The 19,563-nt window shown below is 35.6% G+C and overlaps 1 non-coding gene across 1 annotated transcript; it reads right to left on the bottom strand.

Annotated features, from left to right (window-relative positions):
- Positions 1-8,026: 8,026 nt before the first annotated feature.
- TRNAD-GUC (transfer RNA aspartic acid (anticodon GUC)) lies at positions 8,027-8,098 on the bottom strand. Its single transcript has one exon. It is a non-coding gene; the product is annotated as a tRNA-Asp (tRNA).
- Positions 8,099-19,563: the final 11,465 nt, after the last annotated feature.

Genomic DNA, 19,563 nt, shown 5'->3' with positions numbered 1-19,563 from the left:
GTATTTATAATCAACAACTTAAAAAAAATACATACAACATACTCAAAATGATGATAATTCATCATGGAATACACATGTATTCATCCTTAAATTACAAAAACTCATACAACATATTTAAAATGATTACTTCACCATGAATAAATATATATCACATCTGGTGCGTGATGAGAGAATGAGAATCAGGAGGCCCTTATAATATCGCTCGTCGCAATCAACTATGAACAAATAGGAATACTAAGAGTACAAATTTTATATTTTTGAAAATATGACCCTTAAGGTATCGCTTGTCGCAATTAAAAATAAACTTTGTCGTGTCTGGTATCCATTTCAATTTTGGATAACAAAAAAATCAGCGATGAAGTGGGTTTGATGTTGGTAAGGATATTTGAGGTTGTGGTGTAGTGATATGGTTTATGTGAGGTTGTGGTGGCAAATAGGTAAGAGATGTGGTAAAAATCTAGTTTAACTCGGGCGAGGTTTATATGTGGGGGTAGCTTTTTATGAGGAAACTCATACAGGGTTGCAAGAAATACATTATTGTCAAAAACTTTTCTAATAAATTCACCCACAAAGCGTTCTCATCATGCGTGTTTCGGGCCATAGACAAAGGCCAATCATGGGACACAACACACGAGGTGCAAACAATAAGGGCAACATGTAAGACCTCAACCAAGTATGGAGCATGCAATTTTAAACCTTCAATTTGCGACCCCTTTCTTTTTTCTCTTTACACTTTTAATAATTCGAAGAAAACAAATAACATAAGCTAACATTCAAATCGCAAGTTAAACTAAAAGGTTTTCGTTGAGTACAATAGACGTGAGGGGTGCTAATACATCCCCCTTGCGTAATCGACTCCTGTCATACCTCAATTTTTACCCCTAAGCTTCATAGCATCTTAATCAAGAATTGCATTCATACTTTTAATTCATCAATACCCTAATGTGTTCACAAGCATGGATCTGAGTGATTTTGGTCTTGATAACCTCTCCTTGTTTGTTTGCTCAAGCTAGGGTTGGGTATCTCACTCATTGTATCACCCATTGTTTTGATTTGTACTATTACCTTTCTTATATTTAACTTGCTTGGTCTCATGTAACTATGTACCTAGCTCAAAGGTATGTACTTTACATTTACACTCATTCATCACTAACTTCATGCATCTAGATAGATCTTTACTCTTGTGGTGTGCTTGTATCTTTTGCAGTTAGATGATGCAAGGATTAAGAGATTTGAAGATCAAAAGAAAGGTAATTGTGGTCTTAATCATTCAAGTTTTATCATTTGGCATTGGATATCATGATGTGCATGGATCTCAACATCACTTAAACTTTATTTATGCAAGTCATCACAAGGAATTGCTTCATTGGCTCTAAGACTGGTTGGGTTGACTTCCAAAGGTCATAACTTTTTCATCAAGCAAGCTTTGAATGTGTTTCTACGGTTCTTTTTGAATCGGACTCTAATATTCATCCTCTATAACTTATCTTTGTATGTAAAAATCCAATTGTGGATGTAAAACCATCTTTAAAGGCAAAACATCTCAAGTTGTCTAGGGTTTTGACCTAATCTTCAAGTTGAACTTCCCAACGTCATAACTTGGGCAATACATATCATGTGGAGCCCATTATTTTTATAATATGCTCCAATTGAGACCCTATACACCTTTGATTCATTGTTCAAGAAGATATTTTGCTTGGTTTAGCTTTTGGGTTTGGAGGTCTCCCTATGTAGTACCCTGATTTTCGCCCAACTTCAATTGACCATAACTTGGTCAATTTTCATCCAAATGGGGAGGTTATTTTCACCAAATCAATCTTGAGGTCAAATCCTAACAAGTTTTTGTTTGATCACAAAGTCAAATTTTGAGTGGAAGCCCATTTATTTGGGGAAAACATTACAAGTCATCTTTGGTTCCTATTGAATTTGAGCCAAACTTCAAAACATCATAACTCCCTCAAGTTTTAGCCAAATTAGATGGTTCTTTTTGAAAAGTCAATCTCACAACCATTGTGAACATTTGATCTTCACACATCCAAGGCCAAGTATGAGTGGAAAAAGGGTGAATGAGGTTCATACATTATATGTCATTTTTCCAACTTCACCACCCCATAAATTTCTCATTTTTTTACCCAAATGAGCTGACTCGTTTTTCTATGATCTTATCTTTCCATTCTATACAAATTTCATTCATTGTCCAAAAGCCAAAAATGCATAGATCAAGGACTTGTAGTGCAAACCTCAAAGTTGCTAAAATTGTCCAAAAGTGAAAAAATGAGGTTTTTATCTAAAGGCTCTTTGGTTGTTTTTCCAACTCAAACACTTCACTAATGGTTCATATGACTTGTGTGCATCATTTTTTGAGGTTGATTCAAGCCAAAACTAAATTGGACCACCTTGTACCTTGCATTTTAAGTTATCCATTTATGTCACATAGCCATTTTCCAAATTACACACTTTTGAGCTCAATTTTTTGTGCCATTTCATTGTATACCAATTATGTGGTGTGTGTACATCAATATATGCCATGGTTGAGGGCTCAAACCATGACTTGTCTTCCAACCTGAGCCATATTGAATTTTTGGCAAAAAGCTCCTTTCTCCAAAACCAATCTCCCTTGCTCCAATTGGACTTCAAACAGATCATGCAAAGTCCATTTACACTTGTTGTTTGCACCCATCCATGACCTGTAGCATGCCAAAGTCCCACATTCCTCAATTTTGCACTTTTCATATTTTGAAGCATATCACACAAAGAGGCAAGGACATTGATAGCTGGCCACGTTTATGGATGCAAAGCAAAATAGTGAAGAGTGTATTGTGTTTGCACATGCCTTTTGCAAGGTACAAAATCCACCTCACAAAAACTTGGTTTGCAAGATTGACCAAAACTCCATTTTGCCTTCTAACCTAATCGGAATCATTCAGCAAATGACCAATACCCTTCCCCTCTATAAATAGAGGCTACTGCATTGCTATTTCTAAGCTTGGATAGCCATTGAACCTCTGCAAAATTCTCATTTGAACCTCTAAACTTTGAATCGGTTTTCAAAACTCAAGCACCTTCAAGCTTCCCCTTTGGCTCAACAAGGATCTCTGAAGTGTGGTGGAGGTGTGACAACTTGAAGCAAGCAGAATAGTGACATGTGGAGAGAAAACCAGTGCTTTAAAGTCAGCCATTCAAGTGATCTTAAGAGGTATGCAACTTGAACCAAATTGTGATTTTTTGATGCCATGTTGTTTGAAATTTGTTCCTGATGAACACTATACCATTTAATTGCATTTTCATGACTTGAGTAGAATTTAATTTTGATTTGTAGTATAGGGTTTCATTTTGGTACCAACTTCGATTTTCATTATTGGTTGTTCATAAATAATTTTGGATCCCACCATCTTGCTCGCCATGAAATTTTGAGCAACTTTTCTCTTTTGAGTTTTCCATTTTGAAGTTGTTTGCATTTTTCCAGAAATCGGTCACCATCCATGGTGATTCGGTCGTCTTCTCAGGCGACCACACGCCCTCCCTCCAAAATTCAAATTGGACCAATGGGAGTGTGACGTGTGGTCCCTCCAAAATTTGAATTTTGTTTGTGTTCTTGTACATTAATAAAACGCGTTATGGTGTGTCTTCATTGGATCTAGTGGCTCACACCGAGCCACCTCATTAATGAGGGAAATGAGTTGATCTACGTGCTTGCTTACCATAGACCTTGTCCCCCTAATTTCCATTGGATTACATTTTTATTATTTTTGTTATTTATTTTGTTTATTTAATATTTCTCAAATCATTTGGAATCTGAAAAAGTGTCCAACATGAAAGTTGTTGGGATTATTTTTAGCTTCCATAATATGATTTTTGTTTATTTTTCTGACCAATAGAAAATCAAAAAAACATTTTTCTCTTTTTATGTATTATTTTTAATGTATTTAAATCATAGTAATTTCAGATTACATGATAAAAATCCCAATTTTTTTTGAATGATTCTTATACAATAAGTGACACTTTTACTTCTTTGAGCTTTCTGTTTTAAAGCATCTCTCATGTAGTTTTAATTTTTAGGGTTTATTATCCATTTATTTCCAAAGTTTGAAAATCCTAAGGGTCTGTTTGAAATGCATCTTAAAAACTCTTTTTTAGTTTTTGAAAATTTAAAATTTAAAAACTTGTTTGAATATAATGTTTTGCAAAAGTATTTTTAAAAACTCTTTTTTAGTTTTTGAAAATTTAAAATTTAAAAACTTGTTTGAATATAATGTTTTGCAAAAGTATTTTTAAAAACTCTTTTCTATTTTTCAGTTTTTAAAAGCAAAAAAGTGAAACAGTTTAGTTGTGTTTTGCTTCTTACTTTTTAGTTTTTAGTATTATAAAACTTGAAGAAAAAACATAAAAATTTATAATTTTCATTAATAAATTTTTGTGTTGAACACTTTTTCATTGGGTGATCGGTGACATTTTTTGTGTTGAACACTTTTTTGTGTTGAACACTTTTTCATTTGAAGCTTATTTCTTAAAGTTCAAAATTAGGGTTTTCCTTTTGCCCTTTTTGCTTGATTCAAGTTATAACTTGTTCTTAATGCATGGTCAATGTGAAATGATTGCATCTCTGGTTCTAATATGAGATTTAGAGACTTTCCTATGTTGGAAGTGTTTTCATTTTAATCCTTTCTCATTTAGTTTTCATTTGTGTTTTGATTTTTGTGTTTATGCTTGTTTTTGACTTGAGAATGGATCTTCAATTTTGATGCTTGATTTGTGTTTCCATAATGATGTTGATATGACATTTTGGAACATGTTTTCTTCTGTCCACTTTCATTTTTAGGTTCTTTTCATTTTCATTTGATTTCATGTTTGATTTGACCTAGTTTTGGCATGTTTAAGTGACGCATTGTATGATTAGAACCATAACTTGTTTGATACTCATCATGAGTGCAATCCATGAAAATTATTGGTTTACCATATCATTTTGTTTCATTTCATCTTCCCAAATGTTTTTGATATCGTGTTTACATCTTGCACTTTTGGTTCAATATTCAAGCATGTTGTAGATTAGGGTTTATACCTTGCTAGCATGCCTTGTTTTGATTCCCATTTTGTCAAACTTGCATGTTTAATGACGTGTCTCTATTATATTTGATTCTGATTTCATTATTTGTCGTTTCATATGTTAAGTGTTTATGTATTTTGAACCTTTTTCATTTTCATTTCATTTTATTTAGAAAGCATGTTTAGTTTGCATTCCATTTGTGACTTGTCTTGATAACCATGTTCAAATATGTCTTTCCTTGCGTGAGAAAAATATCCAAAAAAAATATATGTCATTCTGGACTCACACTTCTCCATTTCATATTTTGAAGTTTACTAACAATTTTGATTCTATGTTATAGTTTAAACTTTGTTAAGTCATTGCATTAGCATTGTTTCTCTTCTTGTTACATTCAAGAGAGTATTCCATTCAAGCATGGCGAAAAAGAAAACCGCAAAGAGGAAGAGTCATTCCAAATCAAGTAAGACCAGCAAGATACCAAGATATGCCTTATCTCTTCATTTGATTAGATGCTTTCACATTCCCTTTTATTTGTCTTTGAGATCCCATGTGTGGAAGGGAATATCACCTTAGGACTAATTTATCTTTATTGCTTTTCAAAGTGATGTAATAAGGATACTATAGACACTATATTTAGATAGGGTATGAGACTTTGTATGAGGGGTAGGTTAGAGGTTGTATGCTTTAATGCCTTAACCTAAAATCAACCATTCAAACTAAAGTTAAGTTCTTGCATGAAAAACTTTCCACCACCCTTTGTCCATAACTTAGCAAACCACCCTTTTTGCATGTCAAAACACTTTGTAACACACCTAATAAAGGCTTTAACCTAATCAAAGATTAAAAAACAGAAATTTCACTTTACTTTTAACCCCCACATTTACTTGGTCCATATACCAAGCACCCAACCAATGTTGTAAGCCGAGTATGTTTTAGCCTCACAATTAACAGACCACAAGGGTGGACCACAAAAAGAGCAAGCAAGAAAAAAATGATGTATAATGGATATTCTCTTAGGTGAGAAGGCTATTATCACTTGCTCAAATAAAATCAACAACAAATAAAACAACCTTTTAGGTGAACTACGAAGCTTTGATCCTTCATTGCACTTGGGGGGTACGTAGGCATGAGATGTTCACACAAATCTTTGCAAGCATAATAAAAAATGCAACCCCACCCTTTCCTTTTCTTGTTTTAAACCCACTCACATTTCAACAGCCATAATAAGGAAAACAACATATTTGATCAATGGTTTCCTTGGAGTACCAAGGATGCGAAGGGTGCCTAACACCTTCCCTTTGCATAACCGACTTGCTTACCTATATCTCTTTTCTTAGGGTTTTATCGATATTTTCCATTTCCATGTCTTTGGATACAATAAAGTTCGGTGGCGACTCTTGCTTTAGAGATTCAATTGAGTCAAGATAACCCAATATCTTGCATTCAAAAATCCCGCCGTGACAACTCCCAAACCCAAATATGGCTGCGACGACCATGTTCTTTTCAAAAGGTTTTATCGATATTTTTCGTTTCCTTCATTGGAATAAATAAAGTTCGGTGACGACTTTGTTCAGACATTTTTTTTCGCGAGCGTGCGTTACGTTTCGTGAAGGATTGTATTTTTCGAGGTACGACATTATGGTTAACGTATGTCTCAGTGACATGATTATTGTAAAAGTTTAAGAGTAACTTCTAAGTTACTAAGGCAACTCAGACATTCAACATAAAATGTTCTAAACCTTTCTTAATTCGCTAAAACACCTTAAATATCTTGAAAACCTATCAAGGTTTATGTGGCATTGATTATAGGAACATTTGAGGAACTTTAAGGGAAAACTCAATACTTTTTACAGGGAGAGTTTAGGAACTTGATTCTTCATCATTTCTCCGGCGATAATATGAGTTAGAATCAACTTATTCTTCTTTTTCATCGTCATAATTGCTCGTCTCTTCTTCGGTACCATGTACACAAGACTCACGCAAGGGTTGTCATAATTAAGGTAGATGAGGTATGCATCTAATAACTTCACGATTTTTTTTCTTTTGTTGATTATTTCACCATTTATATTCAATACTTGGTCATAACTCTTCTCATATAACATGTGTGTGACAGTTGCGGGATGGTATATCTTCCATCATATAAAAGATTTCACTTTCTTCAAAGGTAGTCTGGACCGCAAACCCACTGCTTCAACAAGTAGTAGCAAGGCTTTAAAAGAATGTGTTATGGACCACTGACTACAACCCAATCATAAGGCCTGACATAGGAGACGCGGATGACAAACGAGTCAACCAAGCAAGAACTCTTTTAAATCAATGGCATGACAATGCATGAATAGTTCATTTTTTTCTTTTAAAGAATGTCTATAAAGTGATGGGGCATCAGGTATGAAACTATTTAAGGGGATAATTTGAGATCAAGTCCATCACAATTAATAATTTGTATTACTTTATGTGCAGCCTTAAGGTCATGTTTGATAGCTTTATATTCAAGAAGAACCTTATTAATTTTATTTTTGTATTCAATAATTTGTCTTTATTAATTTTATTTTTTATTAATATATATTAATTAATTAAAAATTAAAAAACAAATATTATTAATTAAAGTTTAAAATATTTGTACCTGATGAGACAAGGTTCTTTTGTAGAAATTTTCATAAAACTTAGTTTTAAAAACATAAAGACAAAATGAGTTTGTTATAAAGTGGTGTTTATAATAGTAGTTTTACTAATTTTGATGTAATGTTGAATTTATAAATGATTTGATTATTAGAATTCTTAAAACCTACCAAAAGAGGTAGAAACATATTTATGATTAATAGATAGTATTATATAAAGAAGTTGCAGGGGTATAGTTTGTTTAGTGTGGGGGTACACGAATATGTTCTGGAAATGAAATGAAACACTTAATCGGGCCCAGAATAATTTAAAATCCGGTCCAGTATGGGTGTAAAACGAAATAATGAAAAAGAGAATAAAAACCGCCGTTGCCGGGGATCGAACCCGGGTCACCCGCGTGACAGGCGGGAATACTTACCACTATACTACAACGACATCTTCTTGTCGTCGTTTTGGTAGAATATTATAATTATAATCCTTTGTTTATTAACTGTGATACCAATTGCATCCCAACTTAGTTCCCTTCTTTCTCTTTATTATAAGATTTGCATGTGATTTTGATGTTCTGTTCTTTTTTCTGCTCATAATTTGTATGTTTGTATTTCTTGATTGAGATCTATATTATTTATTTATTTTTATAAATAGTATTTAAAATGTTTAATATAAATTTTTAATTTATTTACATCTCAATAATTATTTGAATTCATATAACATACTAAAAATTAAATAAATTTATACATTGATTATTTATTTATATTTATGTATTAATAAAAACAAGTTGTTAATATTTATAAATCAACGACTTTTAAAAAAAAATCATACAACATACTTGATGATAATTCACCATGGAATTATATCAAATTAATACAATTATATTCCATCATATCATTTTTTTTAAATTAGGTTTTTTCAAACAAACTGTTCTATACTCTTTATTTTTTAAACAATTTTAATTTTAATTAAATAAATTCATACAATGATTATTTATTTATATTTATGTATTAATAAAAAAAAATAATCAACAACTTTTTTAAAAAAATAATAATACATACAATATATTCAAATGATGATAATTCATCATGGAATACACATATATTCATTCTTAAATTACAAAAACTCATACAACATATTTCAAATATGAATAAATATATACCACATCTGGTGCGTGATGTGAGAATGAGAATCAGAAGGCTCATTTAGGAATATCAAGAGTACAAATTTTATATTTTTGGAAATATGATCCTTATGGTATCGTTTGTTGCAATTAAAAATAAACTTTGTCGTGTCTGGTATCCATTTCAATTTTGGATAACAAAAAAATCAACGATGAAGTGGGTTTGATGGTGGTAAGGATATTTGAGGTTGTGGTGTAGTGATGTGGTTCATGTGAGGTTGTGGTGGCAAAAATAGGTAAGAGATGTGGTAAAAATCTAGTTTAACTCGGGCGAGGTTTATATGTGGGGGTAGCTTTTTATGAGGAAACTCATACAGGGTTGCAAGAAATACATTATTGTCAAAAACTTTTCTAATAAATTCACCCACAAAGCGTTCTCATTGTAAGAACAAAAATTGTTCTACAACAGATTCCTTGATTTTGATGATAACAAAGGATGAAACCAAAAATGGCACCCTAACGAAAAGTTTCTAAGTGTGCAGGATTCTAAAGAAAGAAGGAAGAAATCTGATGATGTCATCAGATACAAAACCAGATCAGATACAAATTATCAAATAATCAGAAGCATCTGAACTGGAGACACGTTCAAGAAAGTCTAACTCTGAGCAAAACAGCAAAGTATCAGAAGCATCTGAACAAGAAGTATGCTCTAGAAGTTCTGACTCTGAACAATGTTATCTCTAACTTCCAGAAGTTATCAGCGCTATCTGAAGAAATTATCTGAACTCACAAGAGATTAACATCAGAAGCAAGATTCCAAGATTCTCCAGAAACACAAATACTCTGAGCATGGAATTGCTAATCATGAAAGAGTAACGTTAAAGTCAAGTAAAGATTTGCAAATGGTTTTCCTAATTAAGAAAGAGACGTTAATCTCCAATTTCAATAAAGAAGATACTACTTGTGGTAAGTAGTCATTTCAAGGAGAGAAAGTTATCCTGCAGAAGCTATTTAAGTAATGGCGTAAATTCATTTTAATATCCACCAGTTTCAACTACTACTTCAACTGATATATAAAATGGGCTGCAATCAACTTTGAAGCATTAGCAAGTCAACAAGCCAAAATTATACTGAAACATCAACGCTCAAGAAAAACACTCTTGCTCTCTAAGATCTTCACGAAGCTTTTGCTTATAACGTGAAAAACTCTTGTTCTTAATACTGTAATATTTGCTTTCTTAGAAGCACTCTAGATTACATAAATCTTTTATCAATTGTTTGTTTATTTCCTCAAGTGACTTTGTGAAGTCTGTATACTTGAGAGGACTAAGAGATCTTTCTCTTAGACGTTGTTTGTAATCTTTCAAGATTAGTGGATTAAGTCCTTGTTGAAGGCGAAATCACCTTGGCCGGGTGGACTGGAGTAGCTTTGTGTTATAAGCGAACCAGTATAAAATCATTGTGTGGTTTTCATTTTGAAAAAGCGCTTATTTTTCCAAAGAATTCAAACCCCCCCTTTCTTGTTTTTCTCACCTTCAATTGGTATCAGAGCTCCGACTCTGTTATTGATTTTCTAATCAAACACTTAACAGTGTAGAGAGATCCAGTACGAGAAAAACCATGGCCCACTCAAATGAAAGAGATAGTTACAATGCTAAGCCTCCTGTTTTTGATGGAGAGAAATTTGATTACTGGAAAGATAGAATCGAAAACTTCTTTCTTGGTTATGACGCTGACCTCTGGGACATTGTCACAGATGGATACACTCCTCCAGTCTCAGAAAATGGAGCTGAAGTTCCCAGAAATAAGATGTCAGAAGATCAGAAACGTATCTTCAAAAATCACCACAAGGCCAGAACAATACTTCTAAATGCTATATCATACAACGAATATGAAAAGATCACCAACAGAGAGACAGCCAAAGATATACTTGACTCTCTGAAGATGACTCATGAAGGAAACTCCCAAGTCAAAAAGACGAAGGCTCTGGCGCTTATCCAGAAATATGAAGCCTTCAAAATGGAAGATGACGAAGCTATAGAGGCTATGTTTTCTAGATTCCAAACTCTTATTGCAGGTCTCAAGGTGCTAGACAAAGGATACACAACTGCAGATCATGTTAAGAAGATAGTCAGAAGTCTGCCAAAGAAATGGAGACCTATGGTTACTGCTCTGAAGCTGTCAAAGGATCTGAACAATATCAGCCTTGAAGAACTTGTCAGTTCTCTCAGAAGCCATGAGATAGAACTAGAGGAAGATGAGCCTCAGAAAAAGAACAAGTCTGTAGCGCTAAAGTCCAGATCTGAAAGACGGAAACCTGACAGAACCAAAGCTCTCCAGGCAGAAACTGAAGATACTGACGACTCTGAACCAGAAGACTCTGATGATGAAGAAGAGTTGTCCCTACTAACCAGAAGAGTTAAGCAACTCTGGAAAAAGAGGAACAACAACTTCAGAAGACCAAGACCCAGAGGGGATCGATCAGAATCAACTTCAAAAGATAAATCTAACAAAGATATTACCTGTTATGAATGTAAAGAAACAGGTCATTACAGAAATGAATGCCCCAAGCTAAAGAAAGACAACCCTAGAAAAGAAAGCTTCAAGAAAAATACCTTCAGGACAAAGAAAGGACTGATGGCTACCTGGGATGATAGTGAATCTGGATCATCAGAATCTGACTCTGATGAACAGGCCAATGTGGCATTTATGGCTACCACATTCAGGAGTAGCTCAGATGAAGAATCTGAAGAGGTATTTTCTGAACTTTCTCGATCTGATCTAGAATCTTGTTTGTCAGAAACTCTTAGCTCATATCAGAAATTAAAACAAAAGTTTAAAAACATTAAAGGTTGTCTTAAAGCAAAATTTGAAGAATGTAGTGAACTTGAGATGACAATTCTAGCACGAGAAGATACAATCAGATCTTTAACACTAGAAAGAGATGGAGCAAAAAGAAAAAGCTTAGAATTAGAAGAAGCGTTGTCTCAAGCACCACAAACTTCAAATAAAATAATTTATAAATACGAAGAAGCCTTTCAAGAATTTCTGAAAAATGGGATAGATAGGAGTATTATGGCATCCATGATTTATGGAGTAAGTCAGAACAATAAAAGGGGAATTGGGTATGATCCTAAGGAAGATAAAACTTCTACCAGTGACCAACTTAAATCTCCCTTTTCATATCATTACACACACACACAAGAACAAAAATTTAAAAATGCTAGAAAACCCAAAGTTATAAGAAACTCTGGGAAAACTAATCTGAAAGGACCCAAGAGATTCTGGGTACCGAAAGATAAGATTATCTATGTTGCAGATATCCTATGCAGCAAAGTTCAGACACCAGTCATGGTACCTGGACTCTGGATGCTCGCGACACATGACGGGAAGAAAGTCTATGTTCCAAAGTCTGGAACTTAAAGACGCTGGATTTGTAGGCTTCGGAGGAGATCAGAAAGGAAGGATCAGAGGCTCCGGAACTATTGGTAATGGTACTCTTCCCTCTATATCTGATGTTCTTTATGTAGAAGGATTAATGCATAACTTGTTATCCATAAGTCAATTAAGTGATAACGGTTATGATGTAATCTTCAATCAAAAAACATGTAAAGCCATTAATCAGAACGATGGCTCTGTCCTTTTCACAGGCAAGAGGAAAAACAACATTTATAAAATAAATCTTTCTGATTTAAAAGATCAAAATGTTAAATGTCTAATGTCAGTTCACGAAGAGCAATGGGTATGGCATAGACGCTTGGGCCACATTAGCATGAGGAAACTTTCTCAGCTAACTAAACTCGAGTTAGTCAGAGGCCTACCTAAACTGAAGTTTTCTTCAGATGCTCTGTGTGAAGCTTGTCAGAAAGGAAAATTTTCAAAAACATCTTTTAAAAAGAAAAATGTTGTTTCCACCTCTAAGCCTCTGGAACTTCTTCACATTGACTTATTTGGTCCTGTGAAAACAGCATCAGTTAATGGAAAGAAGTATGGACTAGTCATTGTTGATGATTACAGTCGCTGGACATGGGTAAAATTCCTAAAGCACAAGAGTGAGTCTCACTCTGTATTCACTAGTTTTTGTTCCAAAGTGCAAAAAGAATTTGACTCTAAAATTATTAGAGTCAGAAGTGATCATGGTGGAGAATTTGAAAACAAAGATTTTGAAGAATTATTTGATTCTAATGGAATATCCCATGATTTCTCCTGCCCTAGAACTCCACAACAAAATGGAGTTGTAGAGAGGAAGAATAGGACACTCCAAGAGATGGCCAGAACCATGATCAATGAAACTAATGTAGCAAAGCACTTTTGGGCAGAAGCTGTAAATACAGCGTGTTACATTCAGAATAGAATCTCTATAAGACCTATTCTAGAAAAGACTCCCTATGAACTGTGTAAAGGAAGAAAACCAAACATTTCATATTTTCATCCTTTTGGATGTTCTTGCTTTATATTAAATACTAAAGAACATCTGAACAAGTTTGATTCCAAAGCACAGAAAGGTATTATGTTAGGATACTCAGAACGCTCTAAAGGCTACAGAGTATACAACACAGAAACCAAAACTGTGGAAGAATCAATTCATGTCAGATTTGATGATAAGCTTGACCCTGAAAAGTCAAAGCTAGTTGAAAAGTTTGCAGATTTGGAAATCACTCTTGTAGAATCTAATAGAACTCCAGAAGCAACTGTCACTCAGAACTCTGAAGAAATTAAATCTCCAGAAATCCCAAAGAAAGTCAAAAGTCGTATCAATGTATCTGAAGATCTGATTCTGGGAAACAAGGACGAACCTGTTAGAACCAGATCTACCTTCAGGACTTCTGAAGATACTACTCTGGGACTAGTGTCTCTGATTGAGCCTACGTCTTGTGATGAAGCACTTCAGGATAACGACTGGGTGGCAGCTATGCAAGAAGAATTAGATCAATTCTCAAAGAATGATGTCTGGGATCTCGTTCCTAAACCCAGAGGCACTCACGTCATTGGAACCAGATGGGTATTCAGAAACAAGCTGAATGAGAAAGGAGAAGTCGTCAGAAACAAAGCTCGACTGGTAGCTCAAGGTTATAGTCAACAAGAAGGTATTGATTATAATGAAACCTTTGCTCCAGTCGCGAGGTTAGAATCTATTCGTCTTCTTGTATCTTTTGCTATTAATCATTCTATTAAATTATATCAAATGGATGTCAAGAGTGCATTCCTTAATGGTTATATATCAGAAGAAGTGTATGTCAACCAACCTCCAGGTTTTGAAAATTCAAATTTTCCAGAACATGTTTTTAAACTTAAGAAATCCTTATATGGACTTAAACAAGCTCCCAGAGCTTGGTATGAACGATTAAGCAATTTTCTTCTGGAACAAAATTTTATCAGAGGGAAAGTTGATTCTACACTCTTCTGTAAAAAACCTTAATAATGATCTCATGATATGCCAGATTTACGTTGATGACATTATTTTTGGTTCTGCTAATATCTCGGTTTGCTAAGAATTTTCTAAGTTAATGCAGGCAGAATTTGAAATGAGTTTAATGCAAGAACTAAAGTTCTTTCTGGGAATTCAAATTAATCAAACTCCAGAAGTCACGTACGTCCATCAAAGTAAATATATTAAAGATGTTCTGAAGAAGTTTGACATGACTGAATGCAACTCTGCAAAAACTCCCATGCACCCAACTTGCATTCTTGAAAAGGAAGAGGTAAGCAACAAGGTTTGTCAGAAGCTCTATCGAGGTATGATAGGCTCTCTTCTCTATCTGACTGCTACTCGTCCTGATATCCTCTTTAGTGTCTGTCTCTGTGCCAGATTCCAATCAGATCCTAGAGAATCTCATTTAACAGCAGTTAAGAGAATTCTTAAGTATCTGAAAGGAACTCCTAACCTGGGCCTGATGTATGAGAAAACATCAGAGTATAGACTCTCGGGTTATTGTGATGCAGATTATGCAGGAGATAGAATAGAACGAAAAAGCACATCTGGAAATTGCCAGCTTCTGGGAAACAATCTAATCTCCTGGGCTAGCAAAAGACAGTCAACAATTGCTCTATCAACTGCAGAAGCAGAATACATCTCAGCATCACTGTGCACAACTCAGATGCTCTGGATGAAGCATCAGTTAGAAGATCTGCAAATCCTTGAGAGTAACATTCCTATCTTTTGTGATAATACTGCTGCTATTTGTTTAAGTAAGAATCCCATTCTACATTCCAGAGCCAAACACATTGAAATAAAACATCATTTTATCAGAGACTATGTTCAGAAAGGGATAGTAACATTGAAGTTCATTGATACAGAACATCAATGGGCAGATATCTTTACTAAGCCTCTAGCTGAAGATAGATTTCTTTTCATCTTAGAAAATCTGAACATTAAAAATTGCCCTGAATGAAGTGTGGCTCTGAAAATGTAAAATGAGACTCTGATGTAAACAAATGTATTTCTGCCTCTGACTCTGATACTTCTACCAAGTTAAGAAGATATCTGAGTTAGAAATCTTCAGAAACCAATCCCTTGGTATTCCTGAAGATCAGATACATCAACACGTGGAGCACTAAGCGTCTAACCCTAGAACTTCTAGACAACTGTCAAAAGAAATTCAAAGGTCAGAACGTTTGAAATCTCCTTGAGCAGTGTGCGTACTGTTGGGATTAGACATTCATTAATTAGCTGTAATCATTTTTCCCCCAAGCGTGCTAAATTGAAAATTGTGCTAACGCATTTTGATGTGTCGTTTTGCATGTGTTTTACTTAGAGTATATAAACACTTTTCTCACATTTCACACACTTATCACTCTCACTCACTCTAAAACCCTAAACCTCTCTGAAGCATTCTCTGAAAGCTCTTCATCTTCATCAATCTTCTTCTTCTTCACCATGGACGCTCAACAACAACAAGTCTTTAACTTCTCTCAAGAAATGGAATCAAGCTCTTCTGCTCAAACTTCAAGCATTCCAACTCCAATGGTTACAGGCGTCACCATCACCCCTGTTTACAAAGAACCTCATGTTCTTGACCGTGAACGCCATATTAACCTTTCAACCCCTTTTGAAGGACTGGACGTGTTGTGTGAATCGCTAGTTGATTTCGACAACTTGAAGAGAAATGACGTTGATCTTACTGAAGAGTTTCGTAAACAAGGATGGGAAAACTACTTCCAAAGGCTTTATGGTCCTGTTTACCCTCTTCTCATCAAGGAGTTCTGGAGATTTGCAGATGCAGATGACCACTTCATCGTCTCCTATGTTCTGGGGGTAAAGATTGTTATTACTGAAGGGTCAATTGCCTCCTTACTGAACATGGAGAGAGCTGGAGGTAAAAGGATTTACAACATCCCTCCTAGGTCAAAACGCATTACTGATGTAATCAATCCAACAATCTTCAAACCCAACACTGAAGGAAATCCTTCAAAGAACAAAGAGCTGCATCAGAACCTCAGAGTGTGGCTGAAGATCATTCTGGGAACTATTCACCACCGTCCAGCCTCTAACTCCTCTGACTACATCAATGCAGACCAGAAATGCATTCTGTATTGCATTCAGAAGGGTGTGAAGATCTGCCTCCCTGTTCTCCTTTTCAGATATCTGAGAGATTCTGTCAGAGAAACCAGAAACAACATGAAGCCCAGATCCTACATCCCTCTGGGAAGATTGTTATCTGATGTTTTCATCGAGAATGGACTGGTAGATCATCTGGAAAAGACCAAACTGATGGATGATCTGGCAATAGATGTTGGGAAGCCTCTGAACGCCAGAAATCTCAAGAGTATGGGGATAATTAAGAAGATTCAAGTCAGACCCACTCTGGACACATCCTGGGATTCTTTGAAAGATCAGAGGAAGATGCCTCATGGCCTTGCCAGGTTCTTCAAGAATGAACCCAGAGATGCTGTTGCTATCTATCTTCAGCGTCTGCTGGATGATGGTGTTGACATCTCTGACTTCAGCCTCGACGACTGTCTGGATTCAGAAGAAGACTTCGTCAGATACAAGAGAGGTCTCTCTGAGAAGAAGATAGCATCACAGGCAAAGAAGGCAAGAATTGGAGAAGCTTCTGGAAGCAGATCTTCAGCTCCTCTGAAGACTTCGTCAGATACTGGTACGTCTGTTCCTCCCATTACCTCTGTACCTCTGATGGTTTCCTCTACTCCTCCCTCTAATCCTCTCACAACACCACCCATCTATACAACCTCTGAAATTCCACCTTCAACCACCAGAACTTCACAGCCTTCACCAGTTTTAAATATCGCCCGTACTTTCATACCTCCCTCTAAACCTGAACAATTAAACCAAAACACTTCCTCTTCATCATCCTCAGAACCAGAATCACCCCCATATGTTTCTATCTCCTCTGACCCAGAATACTCTGACCCTGACTCCCCAACCATAGCTCAGATTTATGCTCAAAAATTCGCTTCACAACAACCAACAGAACCTGAAATAACTTCACCACTACAACAAACAACCACCATACCTTCTGGAGACCAACCCTCTGACCATCCCACTTCTGATATCAACCCACCAAACACCTCTGCTGCACCTGAATCTGAAACTGAAACTGAACCTTTAGATTTAAATCCTCTTTACGCTTCATCCCAAACATCTGAACCTCAACCTGAATCAAAAACTGAACCAGAACCTCTAACTCTAAATCTCAGCCCTCCAACATCTCCACCTCTTACCTCTGAACCTGACCTTTCTGTACCTACCCTTGAGGAATCCATCATGCTGGTTGCAGGGGCTTCAGTACAAAAGATCAAGTCTCTAACCACTAACTCTGAAGTCAGTGATGATCCTAAATCTGTAAGGACACACTGGAACAGAGTCATTGGCTGGATGACCTCTGAGGCTTTTAGGCTGAAGAGTATCTCTGAACAAGTCAGAAATGGCTACATCAGAGATGCTGAGGCAAGACTCCAAGAGAGATTAGCCAGAGAAGCTGAAGCTAGAAGGCTAGAGGAAGAGAGATTGGCAAGGGAAGCTGAAGAAGAAGCAAGAAGACTGGAAGAAGAAGAAAAAGCTCGTCAAGCTGAAATCTTAAGGGAAAAGGAAGCTGAAGCTAAGGCTCTGGCGGATGCAGAAGCACAAGCTGCTGCTGAAGCTGAAGCTCAGCAGGCTCTGACTCTGGGGGAGTCCTCTTCTGTGATCCCTATGGTTCTTCAGACTCTGAAAGAACTTAAGCAAGATCAGAATGAACTCCGGGCCAGAATGGACAAGCAAGATACTGTCAACGACAACATCCAGAACATGCTTGCTATGTTGCTTCAGAGAATGCCTCCGCCTCCGAACCCTTAGGCACTTAGGATTTATTTTTGCTTGCCTGTTGTTTTTTATTTTCTCTGAATCTGATGTTTTCTTGTTGCCTTTGTGCTTTTATCTGAATACAAGTTTTTCTCTTTACTTATTTTTTTTACTATGTCTTTTTTATTCTGACAAAAAGGGGGAGAAGTCATTAATAGCTCTGATGAAAATATTGTCTAATTACCTTAAGCATTCTGCAACATATTTTTCTTAAAAATAAATTTATCTAACCTGGACTTAAGAAATTGCAGAAAGTATCAAGAAACCTCTTTACGTAGAAGCTCTGGTAAGAACTTCTGAACTCCCTAGCACTATCTCAGGGGGAGCTTCTGTCTATCTGATCTAATATTATTCATGTTTCATCTGCTAATTAAGGTTGTTTTGTCATCATCAAAAAGGGGGAGATTGTAAGAACAAAAATTGTTCTACAACAGATTCCTTGATTTTGATGATAACAAAGGATGAAACCAAAAATGGCACCCTAACGAAAAGTTTCTAAGTGTGCAGGATTCTAAAGAAAGAAGGAAGAAATCTGATGATGTCATCAGATACAAAACCAGATCAGATACAAATTATCAAATAATCAGAAGCATCTGAACTGGAGACACGTTCAAGAAAGTCTAACTCTGAGCAAAACAGCAAAGTATCAGAAGCATCTGAACAAGAAGTAGGCTCTAGAAGTTCTGACTCTGAACAATGCTATCTCTAACTTCCAGAAGTTATCAGCGCTATCTGAAGAAATTATCTGAACTCACAAGAGATTAACATCAGAAGCAAGATTCCAAGATTCTCCAGAAACACAAATACTCTGAGCATGGAATTGCTAATCATGAAAGAGTAACGTTAAAGTCAAGTAAAGATTTGCAAATGGTTTTCCTAATTAAGAAAGAGACGTTAATCTCCAATTTCAATAAAGAAGATACTACTTGTGGTAAGTAGTCATTTCAAGGAGAGAAAGTTATCCTGCAGAAGCTATTTAAGTAATGGCGTAAATTCATTTTAATATCCACCAGTTTCAACTACTACTTCAACTGATATATAAAATGGGCTGCAATCAACTTTGAAGCATTAGCAAGTCAACAAGCCAAAATTATACTGAAACATCAACGCTCAAGAAAAACACTCTTGCTCTCTAAGATCTTCACGAAGCTTTTGCTTATAACGTGAAAAACTCTTGTTCTTAATACTGTAATATTTGCTTTCTTAGAAGCACTCTAGATTACATAAATCTTTTATCAATTGTTTGTTTATTTCCTCAAGTGACTTTGTGAAGTCTGTATACTTGAGAGGACTAAGAGATCTTTCTCTTAGACGTTGTTTGTAATCTTTCAAGATTAGTGGATTAAGTCCTTGTTGAAGGCGAAATCACCTTGGCCGGGTGGACTGGAGTAGCTTTGTGTTATAAGCGAACCAGTATAAAATCATTGTGTGGTTTTCATTTTGAAAAAGCGCTTATTTTTCCAAACAATTCAAACCCCCCCTTTC

Source organism: Lathyrus oleraceus, chromosome 5 (genome assembly GCF_024323335.1).
Source record: "Lathyrus oleraceus cultivar Zhongwan6 chromosome 5, CAAS_Psat_ZW6_1.0, whole genome shotgun sequence".
In the NCBI taxonomy this organism is placed as follows: Eukaryota; Viridiplantae; Streptophyta; class Magnoliopsida; order Fabales; family Fabaceae; genus Lathyrus; species Lathyrus oleraceus.
The sequence above is the reverse complement of the archived record's forward strand: the minus strand, read 5'-3'. Positions and strand labels throughout refer to the sequence as shown.